Below are 18,847 nucleotides of genomic sequence, written 5' to 3'. Positions count from 1 at the left end.
ACCATTTTTCTCCTTTGTGAAGCATGACGTAATGGGGGTGTTATCTCTTTTGTCAAAAATCAGCTGTTTTTGCATGAACATTAAATGCCTCCAAATGGTTTTTAATTCACTTCCCGGGCCCCTGGAAGCATGAATATCACTTTAAACATGCTAACTTTAGCCCTAAAACTGATGATCTACCTACAAATGTGAACTGACGTTCAAAAATAAAACATTTGAAAACGGACCATTTTTCACCTTTCTGAAGCATGACATAATGGGGGGGTGTTATCTCTATTGTCAAAAATCAGCCGTCTTTGCTTGAACATTAAATGCCTCCAAATGGTATTTAATTCACTTCCCGGGGTGAAGAAATGCTTTTTGAGACCTCAGAGTGAGTAAATTGGCCATTTTCATGCACTTTTAACCATTCCAAAAATGTTGTGTTTAGGGCCCCTGGAAGCATGAAAATCACTTTAAACATGCTAATTTTAGCTCTAAAACTGATGATCCACCTACAAATGTGAACTGAAGTTCAAAAATAAAACATTTGAAAACGGACAATTTTTCACCTTTCTGAAGCATGACGTAATGGGGGGGTGTTATCTCTTTTGTCAAAAATCAGCTGTTTTTGCATGAACATTAAATGCCTCCAAATGGTTTTTAATTCACTTCCCGGGCCCTTGGAAGCATGAAAATCACTTTAAACATGCTAATTTTAGCTCTAAAACTGATGATCTACCTACAAATGTGAACTGACGTTCAAAAATAAAACATTTGAAAACGGACCATTTTTCACCTTTCTGAAGCATGACGTAATGGGGGTTGTTATCTCTTGTAAAAAATCCGCTGTTTTTGCATGAACATTAAATGCCTCCAAATGGTTTTTAATTCACTTCCCGGGCCCCTTGAAGCATGAAAATCACATTAAACATGCTAATTTTAGCTCTAAAACTGATGATCCACCTACAAATGTGAACTGACGTTCAAAAATAAAACATTTGAAAACGGACCATTTTTCACCTTTCTGAAGCATGACGTAATGGGGGGGGGTGTTATCTCTTTTGTCAAAAATCAGCTGTTTTTGCATGAACATTAAATGCCTCCAAATGGTTTTTAAATCACTTCCCGGGGTGAAGAAACCCTTTTTGAGTCCCCAGAGTGAGTAAATTGGCCCATTTTATGCACTTTTAACCATTCCACAAATGTTGTGTTTAGGGCCCCTGGAAGCATGAAAATCACTTTAAACATGCTAATTTTAGCTCTAAAACTGATGATCCACCTACAAATGTGAACTGACGTTCAAATATAAAACATTTGAAAACAGACCATTTTTCACCTTTGTGAAGCATGACGTAATGGGGGGTGTTATCTCTTTTGTCAAAAATCAGCTGTTTTTGCATGAACATTAAATGCTTCCAAATGGTATTTAATTCACTACCCGGGGTGAAGAAACACTTTTTGAGACCCCAGAGTGAGTAAATTGGCCATTTTCATGCACTTTTAACCATTCAACAAATGTTGTGTTTAGGGCCCCTGAAAGCAAGAAAATCACTTTAAACATGCTAATTTTAGCTCTAAAACTGATGATCCACCTACAAATGTGAACTGACGTTCAAAAATAAAACATTTGAAAACTGACCATTTTTCACCTTTCTGAAGCATGACGTAATGGGGGGTGTTATCTCTTTTGTCAAAAATCAGCTGTTTTTGCATGAACATTAAATGCCTCCAAATGGTTTTTAATTCACTTCCCGGGCCCCTGGAAGCATGAAAATCACTTTAAACATGCTAATTTTAGCTCTAAAACTGATGATCTACCTACAAATGTGAACTGACGTTCAAAAATAAAATATTTGAAAACGGACCATTTTTCACCTTTCTGAAGCATGACATAATGGGGGGGGTGTTATCTCTTTTGTCAAAAATCAGCTGTTTTTGCTTGAACATTAAATGCCTCCAAATGGTATTTAATTCACTTCCCGGGGTGAAGAAACACTTTTTGAGACCTCAGAGTGAGTAAATTGGCCATTTTCATGCACTTTTAACCATTCCACAAATGTTGTGTTTAGGGCCCCTGGAAGCATGAAAATCACTTTAAACATGCTAATTTTAGCTCTAAAACTGATGATCCACCTACAAATGTGAACTGACGTTCAAAAATAAAACATTTGAAAACTGACCATTTTTCACCTTTCTGAAGCATGACGTAATGGGGGGGTGTTATCTCTTTTGTCAAAAATCAGCCGTTTTTGCATGAACATTAAATGCCTCCAAATGGTTTTTAATTGATTTCCCGGGCCCCTGGAAGCATGAAAATCACTTTAAACATGCTAATTTTAGCTCTAACACTGATGATCTACCTACAAATGTGAACTGACGTTCAAAAATAAAACATTTGAAAACGGACCATTTTTCACCTTTCTGAAGCATGACGTAATGGGGGGGGGGTGTTATCTCTTTTGTCAAAAATCTGCTGTTTTTGCATGAACATTAAATGCCCCCAAATGGTTTTTAATTCACTTCCCGGGTCCCTGGAAGCATGAAAATCACTTTAAACATGCTAATTTTAGCTCTAAAACTGATGATCTAGATACAAATGTGAACTGACGTTCAAAAATAAAACATTTGAAAACGGACCATTTTTCACCTTTCTGAAGCATGACTTAATGGGGGGGTGTTATCTCTTTTGTCAAATATCAGCTGTTTTTGCATGAACATTAAATGCCTCCAAATGGTTTTTAATTCACTTCCCGGGCCCCTGGAAGCATGAAAATCACTTTAAACATGCTAATTTTAGCTCTAAAACTGATGATCCACCTACAAATGTGAATTGAAGTTCAAAAATAAAACATTTGAAAACGGACCATTTTTTACCTTTCTGAAGCATGACGTAATGGGGGTGTTATCTCTTTTGTCAAAAATCAGCTGTTTTTGCATGAACATTAAATGCCTCCAAATGGTTTTTAATTCACTACCCGGGCCCCTGGAAGCATGAAAATCAAATTAAACATGATAATTTTAGCTCTAAAACTGATGATACACCTACAAATGTGAACTGACGTTCAAAAATAAAACATTTGAAAACGGACCATTTTTCACCTTTCTGAAGCATGACGTAATGGGGGGGTGTTATCTCTTTTGTCAAAAATCAGCTGTTTTTGCATGAACATTAAATGCCTCTAAATGGTTTTTAATTCACTACCCGGGCCCCTGGAAGCATGAAAATCAAATTAAACATGCTAATTTTAGCTCTAAAACTGATGATCCACCTACAAATGTGAACTGACGTTCAAAAATAAAACATTTGAAAACGGACCATTTTTCACCATTCTGAAGCATGACGTAATGGGGGGGTGTTATCTCTTTTGTCAAAAATCAGCCGTTTTTGTTTGAACATTAAATGCCTCCAAATGGTACTTAATTCACTTCCCGGGGTGAAGAAACACTTTCTGAGACCCCAGAGTGAGTAAATTGGCCATTTTCATGCACTTTTAACTATTCCACAAATGTTGTGTTTAGGGCCCCTGGAAGCATGAAAATTACTTTAAACATGCTAATTTTAGCTCTAAAACTGATGATCCACCTACAAATGTGAACTGACGTTCAAAAATAAAACATTTGAAAACTGACCATTTTTCATCTTTCTGAAGCATGACGTAATGGGGGGGGTGTTATCTCTTTTGTCAAAAATCAGCTGTTTTTGCATGAACATTAAATACCTCCAAATGGTTTTTAATTCACATCCCAGGCCCCCGGAAGCATGAAAACCACTTTAAACATGCTAATTTTAGCTCTAAAACTGATGATCTACCTACAAATGTAAACTGACGTTCAAAAATAAAACATTTGAAAACGGACCATTTTTCACCTTTCTGAAGCATGACGTAATGGGGGGGTGTTATCTCTTTTGTCAAAAATCAGCCGTTTTTGCATGAACATTAAATGCCTCCAAATGGTTTTTAATTGATTTCCCGGGCCCCTGGAAGCATGAAAATCACTTTAAACATGCTAATTTTAGCTCTAACACTGATGATCTACCTACAAATGTAAACTGACGTTCAAAAATAAAACATTTGAAAACGGACCATTTTTCACCTTTCTGAAGCATGACGTAATGGGGGGGGGGTGTTATCTCTTTTGTCAAAAATCAGCTGTTTTTGCATGAACATTAAATGCCCCCAAATGGTTTTTAATTCACTTCCCGGGTCCCTGGAAGCATGAAAATCACTTTAAACATGCTAATTTTAGCTCTAAAACTGATGATCTACATACAAATGTGAACTGACGTTCAAAAATAAAACATTTGAAAACGGACCATTTTTCACCTTTCTGAAGCATGACTTAATGGGGGGGTGTTATCTCTTTTGTCAAATATCAGCCGTTTTTGCATGAACATTAAATGCCTCCAAATGGTTTTTAATTCACTTCCCGGGCCCCTGGAAGCATGAAAATCACTTTAAACATGCTAATTTTAGCTCTAAAACTGATGATCCACCTACAAATGTGAATTGAAGTTCAAAAATAAAACATTTGAAAACGGACCATTTTTTACCTTTCTGAAGCATGACGTAATGGGGGTGTTATCTCTTTTGTCAAAAATCAGCTGTTTTTGCATGAACATTAAATGCCTCCAAATGGTTTTTAATTCACTACCCGGGCCCCTGGAAGCATGAAAATCAAATTAAACATGATAATTTTAGCTCTAAAACTGATGATACACCTACAAATGTGAACTGACGTTCAAAAATAAAACATTTGAAAACGGACCATTTTTCACCTTTCTGAAGCATGACGTAATGGGGGGGTGTTATCTCTTTTGTCAAAAATCAGCTGTTTTTGCATGAACATTAAATGCCTCCAAATGGTTTTTAATTCACTACCCGGGCCCCTTGAAGCATGAAAATCAAATTAAACATGCTAATTTTAGCTCTAAAACTGATGATCCACCTACAAATGTGAACTGACGTTCAAAAATAAAACATTTGAAAACGGACCATTTTTCACCTTTCTGAAGCATGACGTAATGGGGGGGTGTTATCTCTTTTGTCAAAAATCAGCCGTTTTTGTTTGAACATTAAATGCCTCCAAATGGTACTTAATTCACTTCCCGGGGTGAAGAAACACTTTCTGAGACCCCAGAGTGAGTAAATTGGCCATTTTCATGCACTTTTAACTATTCCACAAATGTTGTGTTTAGGGCCCCTGGAAGCATGAAAATTACTTTAAACATGCTAATTTTAGCTCTAAAACTGATGATCTACCTACAAATGTGAACTGACGTTCAAAAATAAAACATTTGAAAACTGACCATTTTTCACCTTTCTGAAGCATGACGTAATGAGGGGGTGTTATCTCTTTTGTCAAAAATCTGCTGTTTTTGCATGAACATTAAATGCCTCCAAATGGTTTTTAATTCACTTCCCGGGCCCCTGGAAGCATGAAAATCACTTTAAACGTGCTAATTTTAGCTCTAAAACTGATGATCTACCTACAAATGTGAACTGACGTTCAAAAATAAAACATTTGAAAACGGACCATTTTTTACCCTTCTGAAGCATGACATAATGGGGGGGTTATCTCTATTGTCAAAAATCAGCCGTCTTTGCTTGAACATTAAATGCCTCCAAATGGTATTTGATTCACTTCCCGGGGTGAAGAAATGCTTTTTGAGACCTCAGAGTGAGTAAATTGGCCATTTTCATGCACTTTTAACCATTCCAAAAATGTTGTGTTTAGGGCCCCTGGAAGCATGAAAATCACTTTAAACATGCTAATTTTAGCTCTAAAACTGATGATCCACCTACAAATGTGAACTGAAGTTCAAAAATAAAACATTTGAAAACGGACCATTTTTCACCTTTCTGAAGCATGACGTAATGGGGGGGGTGTTATCTCTTTTGTCAAAAATCAGCTGTTTTTGCATGAACATTAAATGCCTCCAAATGGTTTTTAAATCACTTCCCGGGGTGAAGAAACACTTTTTGAGTCCCCAGAGTGAGTAAATTGGCCATTTTTATGCACTTTTAACCATTCCACAAATGTTGTGTTTAGGGCCCCTGGAAGCATGAAAATCACTTTAAACATGCTAATTTTAGCTCTAAAACTGATGATCCACCTACAAATGTGAACTGACGTTCAAATATAAAACATTTGAAAACGGACCATTTTTCACCTTTGTGAAGCATGACGTAATGGGGGGGTGTTATCTCTTTTGTCAAAAATCAGCTGTTTTTGCATGAACATTAAATGCCTCCAAATGGTTTTTAATTCACTTTCCGGGCCCCTGGAAGCATGAAAATCAAATTAAACATGATAATTTTAGCTCTAAAACTGATGATACACCTACAAATGTGAACTGACGTTCAAAAATAAAACATTTGAAAACGGACCATTTTTCACCTTTCTGAAGCATGACGTAATGGGGGGGTGTTATCTCTTTTGTCAAAAATCAGCTGTTTTTGCATGAACATTAAATGCCTCCAAATGGTTTTTAATTCACTACCCGGGCCCCTGGAAGCATGAAAATCAAATTAAACATGCTAATTTTAGCTCTAAAACTGATGATCCACCTACAAATGTGAACTGACGTTCAAAAATAAAACATTTGAAAACGGACCATTTTTCACCGTTCTGAAGCATGACGTAATGGGGGGGTGTTATCTCTTTTGTCAAAAATCAGCCGTTTTTGTTTGAACATTAAATGCCTCCAAATGGTACTTAATTCACTTCCCGGGGTGAAGAAACACTTTCTGAGACCCCAGAGTGAGTAAATTGGCCATTTTCATGCACTTTTAACTATTCCACAAATGTTGTGTTTAGGGCCCCTGGAAGCATGAAAATTACTTTAAACATGCTAATTTTAGCTCTAAAACTGATGATCCACCTACAAATGTGAACTGACGTTCAAAAATAAAACATTTGAAAACTGACCATTTTTCATCTTTCTGAAGCATGACGTAATGGGGGGGGTGTTATCTCTTTTGTCAAAAATCAGCTGTTTTTGCATGAACATTAAATACCTCCAAATGGTTTTTAATTCACATCCCAGGCCCCCGGAAGCATGAAAACCACTTTAAACATGCTAATTTTAGCTCTAAAACTGATGATCTACCTACAAATGTAAACTGACGTTCAAAAATAAAACATTTGAAAACGGACCATTTTTCACCTTTCTGAAGCATGACGTAATGGGGGGGTGTTATCTCTTTTGTCAAAAATCAGCCGTTTTTGCATGAACATTAAATGCCTCCAAATGGTTTTTAATTGATTTCCCGGGCCCCTGGAAGCATGAAAATCACTTTAAACATGCTAATTTTAGCTCTAACACTGATGATCTACCTACAAATGTAAACTGACGTTCAAAAATAAAACATTTGAAAACGGACCATTTTTCACCTTTCTGAAGCATGACGTAATGGGGGGGGGGGTGTTATCTCTTTTGTCAAAAATCAGCTGTTTTTGCATGAACATTAAATGCCCCCAAATGGTTTTTAATTCACTTCCCGGGTCCCTGGAAGCATGAAAATCACTTTAAACATGCTAATTTTAGCTCTAAAACTGATGATCTACATACAAATGTGAACTGACGTTCAAAAATAAAACATTTGAAAACGGACCATTTTTCACCTTTCTGAAGCATGACTTAATGGGGGGGTGTTATCTCTTTTGTCAAATATCAGCCGTTTTTGCATGAACATTAAATGCCTCCAAATGGTTTTTAATTCACTTCCCGGGCCCCTGGAAGCATGAAAATCACTTTAAACATGCTAATTTTAGCTCTAAAACTGATGATCCACCTACAAATGTGAATTGAAGTTCAAAAAGAAAACATTTGAAAACGGACCATTTTTTACCTTTCTGAAGCATGACGTAATGGGGGTGTTATCTCTTTTGTCAAAAATCAGCTGTTTTTGCATGAACATTAAATGCCTCCAAATGGTTTTTAATTCACTACCCGGGCCCCTGGAAGCATGAAAATCAAATTAAACATGATAATTTTAGCTCTAAAACTGATGATACACCTACAAATGTGAACTGACGTTCAAAAATAAAACATTTGAAAACGGACCATTTTTCACCTTTCTGAAGCATGACGTAATGGGGGGGTGTTATCTCTTTTGTCAAAAATCAGCTGTTTTTGCATGAACATTAAATGCCTCCAAATGGTTTTTAATTCACTACCCGGGCCCCTGGAAGCATGAAAATCAAATTAAACATGCTAATTTTAGCTCTAAAACTGATGATCCACCTACAAATGTGAACTGACGTTCAAAAATAAAACATTTGAAAACGGACCATTTTTCCCCTTTCTGAAGCATGACGTAATGGGGGGGTGTTATCTCTTTTGTCAAAAATCAGCCGTTTTTGTTTGAACATTAAATGCCTCCAAATGGTACTTAATTCACTTCCCGGGGTGAAGAAACACTTTCTGAGACCCCAGAGTGAGTAAATTGGCCATTTTCATGCACTTTTAACTATTCCACAAATGTTGTGTTTAGGGCCCCTGGAAGCATGAAAATTACTTTAAACATGCTAATTTTAGCTCTAAAACTGATGATCCACCTACAAATGTGAACTGACGTTCAAAAATAAAACATTTGAAAACTGACCATTTTTCATCTTTCTGAAGCATGACGTAATGGGGGGGGTGTTATCTCTTTTGTCAAAAATCAGCTGTTTTTGCATGAACATTAAATACCTCCAAATGGTTTTTAATTCACATCCCAGGCCCCCGGAAGCATGAAAACCACTTTAAACATGCTAATTTTAGCTCTAAAACTGATGATCTACCTACAAATGTAAACTGACGTTCAAAAATAAAACATTTGAAAACGGACCATTTTTCACCTTTCTGAAGCATGACGTAATGGGGGGGTGTTATCTCTTTTGTCAAAAATCAGCCGTTTTTGCATGAACATTAAATGCCTCCAAATGGTTTTTAATTGATTTCCCGGGCCCCTGGAAGCATGAAAATCACTTTAAACATGCTAATTTTAGCTCTAAAACTGATGATCCACCTACAAATGTGAACTGAAGTTCAAAAATAAAACATTTGAAAACGGACCATTTTTCACCTTTCTGAAGCATGACGTAATGGGGGGGTGTTATCTCTTTTGTCAAAAATCAGCTGTTTTTGCATGAACATTAAATGCCTCCAAATGGTTTTTAATTCACTTCCTGGGCCCTTGGAAGCATGAAAATCACTTTAAACATGCTAATTTTAGCTCTAAAACTGATGATCCACCTACAAATGTGAACTGACGTTCAAAAATAAAACATTTGAAAATGGACCATTTTTCACCTTTCTGAAGCATGACGTAATGGGGGGGTGTTATCTCTTTTGTCAAAAATCAGCTGTTTTTGCATGAACATTAAATGCCTCCAAATGGTTTTTAATTCACTTCCCGGGCCCCTGGAAGCATGAAAATCACTTTAAACATGCTAATTTTAGCTCTAAAACTGATGATCTACCTACAAATGTGAACTGACGTTCAAAAATAAAACATTTGAAAACGGACCATTTTTCAACTTTCTGAAGCATGACGTAATGGGGGGTGTTATCTCTTTTGTAAAAAAATCAGCTGTTTTTGCATGAACATTAAATGCCTCCAAATGGTTTTTAATTCACTTCCCGGGCCACTGGAAGCATTAAAATCACATTAAACATGCTAATTTTAGCTCTAAAACTGATGATCCACCTACAAATGTGAACTGACGTTCAAAAATAAAACATTTGAAAACGGACCATTTTTCACCTTTCTGAAGCATGACGTAATGGGGGGGGTGTTATCTCTTTTGTAAAAAATCAGCTGTTTTTGCATGAACATTAAATGCCTCCAAATGGTATTTAATTCACTTCCCTGGGTGAAGAAACACTTTTTGAGACCATAGAGTGAGTACATTGGCCATTTTCATGCACTATTAACCATTCCACAAATGTTGTCTTTAGGGCCCCTGGAAGCATGAAAATCACTTTAAACATGCTAATTTTAGCTCTAAAACTGATGATCCACCTACAAATGTGAACTGACGTTCAAAAATAAAACATTTGAAAATGGACCATTTTTCACCTTTCTGAAGCATGACATAATGAGGGGGTGTTATCTCTTTTGTCAAAAATCAGCTGTTTTTGCATGAACATTAAATGCCTCCAAATGGTTCTTAATTCACTTCCCGGGCCCCTGGAAGCATGAAAATCACTTTAAACATGCTCATTTTAGCTCTTAAACTGATGATCTACCTACAAATGTGAACTGACGTTCAAAAATAAAACATTTGAAAACGGACCATTTTTCACCTTTCTGAAGCATGACATAATGGGGGGGTGTTATCTCTTTTGTCAAAAATCAGCCGTCTTTGCTTGAACATTAAATGCCTCCAAATGGTATTTAATTCACTTCCCGGGGTGAAGAAATGCTTTTTGAGACCTCAGAGTGAGTAAATTGGCCATTTTCATGCACTTTTAACCATTCCGAAAATGTTGTGTTTAGGGCCCCTGGAAGCATGAAAATCACTTTAAACATGCTAATTTTAGCTCTAAAACTGATGATCCACCTACAAATGTGAACTGAAGTTCAAAAATAAAACATTTGAAAACGGACCATTTTTCACCTTTCTGAAGCATGACGTAATGGGGGGTGTTATCTCTTTTGTCAAAAATCAGCTGTTTTTGCATGAACATTAAATGCCTCCAAATGGTTTTTAATTCACTTCCCGGGCCCTTGGAAGCATGAAAATCACTTTAAACATGCTAATTTTAGCTCTAAAACTGATGATCCACCTACAAATGTGAACTGACGTTCAAAAATAAAACATTTGAAAACGGACCATTTTTCACCTTTCTGAAGCATGACGTAATGGGGGGGTGTTATCTCTTTTGTCAAAAATCAGCTGTTTTTGCATGAACATTAAATGCCTCCAAATGGTTTTTAATTCACTTCCCGGGCCCCTGGAAGCATGAAAATCACTTTAAACATGCTAATTTTAGCTCTAAAACTGATGATCTACCTACAAATGTGAACTGACGTTCAAAAATAAAACATTTGAAAACGGACCATTTTTCACCTTTCTGAAGCATGACGTAATGGGGGGGTGTTATCTCTTTTGTCAAAAATCAGCTGTTTTTGCATGAACATTAAATGCCTCCAAATGGTTTTTAATTCACTTCCCGGGCCCCTGGAAGCATGAAAATCACTTTAAACATGCTAATTTTAGCTCTAAAGCTGATGATCCACCTTCAAATGTGAATTGAAGTTCAAAAATAAAACATTTGAAAACGGACCATTTTTCACCTTTCTGAAGCATGACGTAATGGGGGGTGTTATCTCTTTTGTCAAAAATCAGCTGTTTTTGCATGAACATTAAATGCCTCCAAATGGTTTTTAATTCACTACCCGGGCCCCTGGAAGCATGAAAATCAAATTAAACATGCTAATTTTAGCTCTAAAACTGATGATCCACCTACAAATGTGAACTGACGTTCAAAAATAAAACATTTGAAAACGGACCATTTTTCACCTTTCTGAAGCATGACGTAATGGGGGGGGGGGTGTTATCTCTTTTGTCAAAAATCAGCCATTTTTGTTTGAACATTAAATGCCTCCAAATGGTACTTAATTCACTTCCCGGGGTGAAGAAACACTTTCTGAGACCCCAGAGTGAGTACATTGGCCATTTTCATGCACTTTTAACCATTCCACAAATGTTGTGTTTAGGGCCCCCTGGAAGCATGAAAATCACTTTAAACATGCTAATTTTAGCTCTAAAACTGATGATCCACCTACAAATGTGAACTGACGTTCAAAAATAACACATTTGAAAACGGACCATTTTTCACCTTTCTGAAGCATGACGTAATGAGGGGGTGTTATCTCTTTTGTCAAAAATCAGCTGTTTTTGCATGAACATTAAATGCCTCCAAATGGTTTTTAATTCACTTCCCGGGCCCCTGGAAGCATGAAAATCACTTTAAACATGCTAATTTTAGCTCTAAAACTGATGATCTACCTACAAATGTGAACTGACGTTCAAAAATAAAACATTTGAAAACGGACCATTTTTCACCTTTCTGAAGCATGACGTAATGGGGGGGTGTTATCTCTTTTGTCAAAAATCAGCTGTTTTTGCATGAACATTAAATGCCTCCAAATGGTTTTTAATTCACTTCCCGGGCCCCTGGAAGCATGAAAATCACTTTAAACATGCTAATTTTAGCTCTAAAACTGATGATCCACCTACAAATGTGAACTGACGTTCAAAAATAAAACATTTGAAAACGGACCATTTTTCAACTTTCTGAAGCATGACGTAATGGGGGTGTTATCTCTTTTGTAAAAAAATCAGCTGTTTTTGCATGAACATTAAATGCCTCCAAATGGTTTTTAATTCACTTCCCGGGCCACTGGAAGCATTAAAATCACATTAAACATGCTAATTTTAGCTCTAAAACTGATGATCCACCTACAAATGTGAACTGACGTTCAAAAATAAAACATTTGAAAACGGACCATTTTTCACCTTTCTGAAGCATGACGTAATGGGGGGTGTTATCTCTTTTGTAAAAAATCAGCTGTTTTTGCATGAACATTAAATGCCTCCAAATGGTATTTAATTCACTTCCCTGGGTGAAGAAACACTTTTTGAGACCATAGAGTGAGTAAATTGGCCATTTTCATGCACTATTAACCATTCCACAAATGTTGTCTTTAGGGCCCCTGGAAGCATGAAAATCACTTTAAACATGCTAATTTTAGCTCTAAAACTGATGATCCACCTACAAATGTGAACTGACGTTCAAAAATAAAACATTTGAAAACGGACCATTTTTCACCTTTCTGAAGCATGACATAATGAGGGGGTGTTATCTCTTTTGTCAAAAATCAGCTGTTTTTGCATGAACATTAAATGCCTCCAAATGGTTCTTAATTCACTTCCCGGGCCCCTGGAAGCATGAAAATCACTTTAAACATGCTCATTTTAGCTCTTAAACTGATGATCTACCTACAAATGTGAACTGACGTTCAAAAATAAAACATTTGAAAACGGACCATTTTTCACCTTTCTGAAGCATGACATAATGGGGGGGTGTTATCTCTTTTGTCAAAAATCAGCCGTCTTTGCTTGAACATTAATTGCCTCCAAATGGTATTTAATTCACTTCCCGGGGTGAAGAAATGCTTTTTGAGACCTCAGAGTGAGTAAATTGGCCATTTTCATGCACTTTTAACCATTCCGAAAATGTTGTGTTTAGGGCCCCTGGAAGCATGAAAATCACTTTAAACATGCTAATTTTAGCTCTAAAACTGATGATCCACCTACAAATGTGAACTGAAGTTCAAAAATAAAACATTTGAAAACGGACCATTTTTCACCTTTCTGAAGCATGACGTAATGGGGGGTGTTATCTCTTTTGTCAAAAATCAGCTGTTTTTGCATGAACATTAAATGCCTCCAAATGGTTTTTAATTCACTTCCCGGGCCCTTGGAAGCAGGAAAATCACTTTAAACATGCTAATTTTAGCTCTAAAACTGATGATCCACCTACAAATGTGAACTGACGTTCAAAAATAAAACATTTGAAAACGGACCATTTTTCACCTTTCTGAAGCATGACGTAATGGGGGGGTGTTATCTCTTTTGTCAAAAATCAGCTGTTTTTGCATGAACATTAAATGCCTCCAAATGGTTTTTAATTCACTTCCCGGGCCCCTGGAAGCATGAAAATCACTTTAAACATGCTAATTTTAGCTCTAAAACTGATGATCTACCTACAAATGTGAACTGACGTTCAAAAATAAAACATTTGAAAACGGACCATTTTTCACCTTTCTGAAGCATGACGTAATGGGGGGGTGTTATCTCTTTTGTCAAAAATCAGCTGTTTTTGCATGAACATTAAATGCCTCCAAATGGTTTTTAATTCACTTCCCGGGCCCCTGGAAGCATGAAAATCACTTTAAACATGCTAATTTTAGCTCTAAAGCTGATGATCCACCTACAAATGTGAATTGAAGTTCAAAAATAAAACATTTGAAAACGGACCATTTTTCACCTTTCTGAAGCATGACGTAATGGGGGGTGTTATCTCTTTTGTCAAAAATCAGCTGTTTTTGCATGAACATTAAATGCCTCCAAATGGTTTTTAATTCACTACCCGGGCCCCTGGAAGCATGAAAATCAAATTAAACATGCTAATTTTAGCTCTAAAACTGATGATCCACCTACAAATGTGAACTGACGTTCAAAAATAAAACATTTGAAAACGGACCATTTTTCACCTTTCTGAAGCATGACGTAATGGGGGGGGGTGTTATCTCTTTTGTCAAAAATCAGCCGTTTTTGTTTGAACATTAAATACCTCCAAATGGTACTTAATTCACTTCCCGGGGTGAAGAAACACTTTCTGAGACCCCAGAGTGAGTAAATTGGCCATTTTCATGCACTTTTAACCATTCCACAAATGTTGTGTTTAGGGCCCCCTGGAAGCATGAAAATCACTTTAAACATGCTAATTTTAGCTCTAAAACTGATGATCCACCTACAAATGTGAACTGACGTTCAAAAATAACACATTTGAAAACGGACCATTTTTCACCTTTCTGAAGCATGACGTAATGAGGGGGTGTTATCTCTTTTGTCAAAAATCAGCTGTTTTTGCATGAACATTAAATGCCTCCAAATGGTTTTTAATTCACTTCCCGGGCCCCTGGAAGCATGAAAATCACTTTAAACATGCTAATTTTAGCTCTAAAACTGATGATCTACCTACAAATGTGAACTGACGTTCAAAAATAAAACATTTGAAAACGGACCATTTTTCACCTTTCTGAAGCATGACGTAATGGGGGGGTGTTATCTCTTTTGTCAAAAATCAGCTGTTTTTGCATGAACATTAAATGCCTCCAAATGGTTTTTAATTCACTTCCCGGGCCCCTGGAAGCATGAAAATCACTTTAAACATGCTAATTTTAGCTCTAAAACTGATGATCCACCTACAAATGTGAACTGACGTTCAAAAATAAAACATTTGAAAACGGACCATTTTTCAACTTTCTGAAGCATGACGTAATGGGGGTGTTATCTCTTTTGTAAAAAAATCAGCTGTTTTTGCATGAACATTAAATGCCTCCAAATGGTTTTTAATTCACTTCCCGGGCCACTGGAAGCATTAAAATCACATTAAACATGCTAATTTTAGCTCTAAAACTGATGATCCACCTACAAATGTGAACTGACGTTCAAAAATAAAACATTTGAAAACGGACCATTTTTCACCTTTCTGAAGCATGACGTAATGGGGGGTGTTATCTCTTTTGTAAAAAATCAGCTGTTTTTGCATGAACATTAAATGCCTCCAAATGGTATTTAATTCACTTCCCTGGGTGAAGAAACACTTTTTGAGACCATAGAGTGAGTAAATTGGCCATTTTCATGCACTATTAACCATTCCACAAATGTTGTCTTTAGGGCCCCTGGAAGCATGAAAATCACTTTAAACATGCTAATTTTAGCTCTAAAACTGATGATCCACCTACAAATGTGAACTGACGTTCAAAAATAAAACATTTGAAAACTGACCATTTTTCACCTTTCTGAAGCATGACATAATGAGGGGGTGTTATCTCTTTTGTCAAAAATCAGCTGTTTTTGCATGAACATTAAATGCCTCCAAATGGTTTTTAATTCACTTCCCGGGCCCCTGGAAGCATGAAAATCACTTTAAACATGCTAATTTTAGCTCTAAAACTGATGATCTACCTACAAATGTGAACTGATGTTCAAAAATAAAACATTTGAAAACGGACCATTTTTCACCTTTCTGAAGCATGACGTAATGGGGGGGTGTTATCTCTTTTGTCAAAAATCAGCTGTTTTTGCATGAACCTTTAATGCCTCCAAATGGTTCTTAATTCACTTCCCGGGCGCCTGGAAGCATGAAAATCACTTTAAACATGCTCATTTTAGCTCTTAAACTGATGATCTACCTACAAATGTGAACTGACGTTCAAAAATAAAACATTTGAAAACGGACCATTTTTCACCTTTCTGAAGCATGACATAATGGGGGGGTGTTATCTCTTTTGTAAAAAATCAGCTGTTTTTGCATGAACATTAAATGCCTCCAAATGGTTTTTAATTCACTTCCCGGGCCCCTGGAAGCATGAAAATCACTTTAAACATGCTAATTTTAGCTCTAAAACTGATGATCTACCTACAAATGTGAACTGACGTTCAAAAATAAAACATTTGAAAACGGACCATTTTTCACCTTTCTGAAGCATGACATAATGGGGGGGTGTTATCTCTATTGTCAAAAATCAGCCGTCATTGCTTGAACATTAAATGCCTCCAAATGGTATTTAATTCACTTCCCGGGGTGAAGAAATGCTTTTTGAGACCTCAGAGTGAGTAAATTGGCCTTTTCATGCACTTTTAACCATTCCAAAAATGTTGTGTTTAGGGCCCCTGGAAGCATGAAAATCACTTTAAACATGCTAATTTTAGCTCTAAAACTGATGATCTACCTACAAATGTGAACTGACGTTCAAAAATAAAACATTTGAAAACGGACCATTTTTCACCTTTCTGAAGCATGACGTAATGGGGGGGTGTTATCTCTATTGTCAAAAATCAGCCGTCATTGCTTGAACATTAAATGCCTCCAAATGGTATTTAATTCACTTCCCGGGGTGAAGAAATGCTTTTTGAGACCTCAGAGTGAGTAAATTGGCCATTTTCATGCACTTTTAACCATTCCAAAAATGTTGTGTTTAGGGCCCCTGGAAGCATGAAAATCACTTTAAACATGCTAATTTTAGCTCTAAAACTGATAATCCACCTACAAATGTGAACTGACGTTCAAAAATAAAACATTTGAAAACGGACCATTTTTCACCTTTCTGAAGCATGACGTAATGGGGGGGTGTTATCTCTTTTGTCAAAAATCAGCCGTTTTTGTTTGAACATTAAATGCCTCCAAATGGTACTTAATTCACTTCCCGGGGTGAAGAAACACTTTCTGAGACCCCAGAGTGAGTAAATTGGCCATTTTCATGCACTTTTAACCATTCCACAAATGTTGTGTTTAGGGCCCCCTGGAAGCATGAAAATCACTTTAAACATGCTAATTTTAGCTCTAAAACTGATGATCCACCTACAAATGTGAACTGACGTTCAAAAATAACACATTTGAAAACGGACCATTTTTCACCTTTCTGAAGCATGACGTAATGAGGGGGTGTTATCTCTTTTGTCAAAAATCAGCCGTTTTTGCATGAACATTAAATGCCTCCAAATGGTTTTTAATTCACTTGTCGGGCCCCTGGAAGCATGAAAATCACTTTAAACATGCTAATTTTAGCTCTAAAACTGATGATCTACCTACAAATGTGAACTGACGTTCAAAAATAAAACATTTGAAAACGGACCATTTTTCACCTTTCTGAAGCATGACGTAATGGGGGTGTTATCTCTTTTGTCAAAAATCAGCTGTTTTTGCATGAACATTAAATGCCCCCAAATGGTTTTCAATTCACTTCCCGGGTCCCTGGAAGCATGAAAATCACTTTAAACATGCTAATTTTAGCTCTAAAACTGATGATCTACCTACAAATGTGAACTGACGTTCAAAAATAAAACATTTGAAAACAGACCATTTTTCACCTTTCTGAAGCATGACGTAATGGGGGGGGTGTTATCTCTTTTGTAAAAAATCAGCTGTTTTTGCATGAACATTAAATGCCTCCAAATGGTTTTTAATTCACTTCCCGGGCCCCTGAAAGCATGAAAATCACTTTAAACATGCTAATTTTAGCTCTAAAACTGATGATCCACCTACAAATGTGAACTGACATTCAAAAATAAAACATTTGAAAACGGACCATTTTTCACCTTTCTGAAGCATGACGTAATGGGGGGTGTTATCTCTTTTGTCAAAAATCAGCCGTTTTTGTTTGAACATTAAATGCCTCCAAATGGTACTTAATTCACTTCCCGGGGTGAAGAAACACTTTCTGAGACCCCAGAGTGAGTAAATTGGCCATTTTCATGCACTTTTAACCATTCCACAAATGTTGTGTTTAGGGCCCCCTGGAAGCATGAAAATCACTTTAAACATGCTAATTTTAGCTCTAAAACTGATGATCCACCTACAAATGTGAACTGACGTTCAAAAATAAAACATTTGAAAACGGACCATTTTTCAACTTTCTGAAGCATGACGTAATGGGGGGGTGTTATCTCTTTCGTCAAAAATCAGCTGTTTTTGCATGAACATTAAATGCCTCTAAATGGTTTTTAATTCACTTCCCGGGCCCCTGGAAGCATGAAAATCACTTTAAACATGCTAATTTTAGCTCTAAAACTGATGATCTACCTACAAATGTGAACTGACGTTCAAAAATAAAACATTTGAAAACTGACCATTTTTCACCTTTCTGAAGCATGACATAATGGGGAGGTGTTATCTCTTTTGTCAAAAATCAGCCGTCTTTGCTTGAACATTAAATGCCTCCAAATGGTATTTAATTCACTTCCCGGGGTGAAGAAATGCTTTTTGAGACCTCAGAGTGAGTAAATTGGCCATTTTCATGCACTTTTAACCATTCCAAAAATGTTGTGTTTAGGGCCCCTGGAAGCATGAAAATCTCTTTAAACATGCTAATTTTAGCTCTAAAACTGATGATCCACCTACAAAAGTGAACTGAAGTTCAAAAATAAAACATTTGAAAACGGACCATTTTTCACCTTTCTGAAGCATGACGTAATGGGGGAGTGTTATCTCTTTTGTCAAAAATCTGCTGTTTTTGCATGAACATTAAATGCCTCCAAATGGTTTTTAATTCACTTCCCGGGCCCTTGGAAGCAT

Source organism: Lissotriton helveticus, chromosome 11 (assembly GCF_964261635.1).
Source record: "Lissotriton helveticus chromosome 11, aLisHel1.1, whole genome shotgun sequence".
Taxonomy (NCBI): Eukaryota; Metazoa; Chordata; class Amphibia; order Caudata; family Salamandridae; genus Lissotriton; species Lissotriton helveticus.
Note: the sequence above shows the minus strand (reverse complement) of the source record.